The sequence below is a fragment of the Ursus maritimus genome, unplaced genomic scaffold (assembly GCF_017311325.1).
Source record: "Ursus maritimus isolate PB19 unplaced genomic scaffold, ASM1731132v1 scaffold_19, whole genome shotgun sequence".
In the NCBI taxonomy this organism is placed as follows: Eukaryota; Metazoa; Chordata; class Mammalia; order Carnivora; family Ursidae; genus Ursus; species Ursus maritimus.
The window spans coordinates 46699127-46701548 of record NW_024424341.1 but is presented as its reverse complement, the minus strand read 5'-3'; positions in this window follow the sequence as shown (position 1 = coordinate 46701548).

The window sequence follows — 2422 nt, the reverse complement described above, 5'->3', positions numbered from 1 at the left end:
GGGGGGCGGGGGGGGGGGGGTGCGTGTGTGGAAAGAACAATCCCAATAGACTACAGTTCCCAGCAGACACCGCGGCGGACCCTCCCCCCCCAAGTGCGGCCCCTCGCCGCCAGGGCTGATGGAAAACGTAGTCCCGGACCCGGGCAGGCCAGTTGAATGGTGTGCCTATGTCTGTGTGTTCGGAGGGGAATGAGCCCCAAAGCTTCGCAGGCTCCCTCGGGGAGCCCCGGTGTCTCTTCGTCCCTGCAGCTTTCGGGTTTCCGGGACTCGTTCCAGTTGGATGCTGGGGCTCTCCTTGGCTTCCCCAGCACCGTGGCAGTACCCCCATACTCTGCCCGCGGCCCCCAGCCCCCGCTCCGACNNNGCTTCGCTCTGCGCCCGCCTGCTGCTCTGGGGACCCCGGCCCGGGACGCCCCCTCCCGCCTCCTCCAGACGCCCAGACCCCAGGCTCCGCCCCAGGCCTGGCCAGAGCCCCAGTCCTTATCAGGGGAGCCCCAGGATTGCCCCTGCTCTCTCTCCTTCTCAGGGTCTCTCTCTCCCCCTGTCTCTCTCTCTCTCTGTCTCTTTCCCTAGCTCAAGGTGTCTGGGTCTCATCATCTCTCAGCCTAGGGCCTGTGAGCGTCTCCCTGTCTCTCTGTCTCTCTGACCTGTTCACTTCCAGAGCCCCAGAATCTCTGAGCCCGAAGACAGCGGGGGTCTTAGACCTGATCTCTGCCTCTCTTTTTCTCGCTCTGTCTCTTTTAGGCCACCTCTGTGTTTCCCCCAGTCCCCAGACCTGCGAGTCTCAGAATTTCTCAGCCTCGAGGTTTCGGTGGGACTCCAGATTCTCGGCTCTGTGTCTCTGCCTCTCTGTGTGCCCCTGCCCCTCTCGGGCTCTCTGCCTCTGTTTCTATTCTCCTTCCCTCTCTGCCTCCCCCATTCTCAAGGCCCATCTCCCTCCCTCCCTGCAGCCTCCCCCTTCCTTCCCGCCCCTCCCCTCCTCCGCAGTAGCCAATGAGCGGCCGCCGGTCCCAGCTCCCGGCGCCGTCCGCCGAGTGAGGCCGCGGGCGCGGGGGGTGGGGGGTGGGAGGCCGGGAGGGGGCCGGGACGCCGGGCTCCGGGGCGGGGGCGGGGGGCGCGGGCACCGGCGACCCCGGTGGCGGCGGCGGCGGCCGGGGGAAGCCGCGGGGCCGGTCATGCGGCTGCGGGGCCCGCGGCCCGGAGCGTGCGCCCAGCCCTGAGCGAGGTGAGCGCGAGGGGAGGGTCCTGGAAGGAGTGGGGGCTCCCCTTGAGGTGGCCGGGAGTCGGGGGTTGGGGCTGAAAGGGGCCCGAGTGGCCCCGGGGTGTGGGATTCTGGCGGTTCGGACGCCCGAGTTCGGGAGGCAATGGGGGGTGGGGGACATTGGGCCTAGGGAATCCGGGAGGACGGGGTCCTAGGGTCCTGGAGTGGGGCAACTATACATTTAATGTCCGAGGCTTAGAGACCGTGGGCCCTGAGGAGGGTGCAGGCCAGGTCATGGAGGGAGGCGGTCCTGGAGGAAGGGGGGAGGGCCCGGGCCCGGTAAGAGCAGGACGTGTCTGAGAATGGGGTCCCCAGAAACGGGGAATGCCTTCCTGAAGAGATTGGAGGGAGACGGAGTTTGGACTTGGAGCTTGGAGAATGGGACCCCTGGGATCCGAATGCCTGAATCCAGGAGAGGCGGCGATAGATAAAAGATAAGAAGGTGGCTCCAGGCCTGGGGGAGGGTCCCAAAGGAGGAAGGGCTGGAGGAGAATGAGGAGATCTGGGCGGGCCATTTGGTGTGAGGCGAAATCGGAGCGAAGAAGGAGGGGGCTTCAAAGGGGAACCGAGAAAGGTGTCAATGGGCAAGGTCCCAGCTGGGAGTCCAGGGAGCCTTGGGGGGTGGGGGGAGCTGAGGTCAGCTACCTGGGACTCAGGCAATCGGGGTGACTGGGTTTTTGATGCTTGTTTCCGAGCTGAGCGGGCTGGAACCGGAGCAGGCAGCTGGCGGTCAAGCCTTGGGACGGGGGATGGGAGGTTTGAAAAGCTGGTCCGAGCTCTGCCGGACTCGGATCCGTGACTCCTCCAGGAGGCTGGGTGTGGGGCCTGGTGGGATGGGGGCTCTGGATGATGAGATGGTGGGGGGGCGGTGAAAGTTGTCTGGCTCCCAGATCCTTGCTGGCATGGGGCAGACTTTCAAGGCTCCGGGAATTCCGATTAGAGAAAGCTGGGTCTCAATTCTTGGCTACATTGTTGGGGAGTGTTTAGGGGGTCTTAAACTTCATAGTTTAAAAAGATGATGGGGATCGCTGCTATTCAGGGATGTAGAGGTCTTCGGCTGAGATAGGATGGGGATCCCAAGTTGAGTACCCCAAATCATAGGATTGTGTAGTTTAGGGAAAAGTTGGGGGGGGGCAAGGGTGGTAGATAAGAGATTAGGAG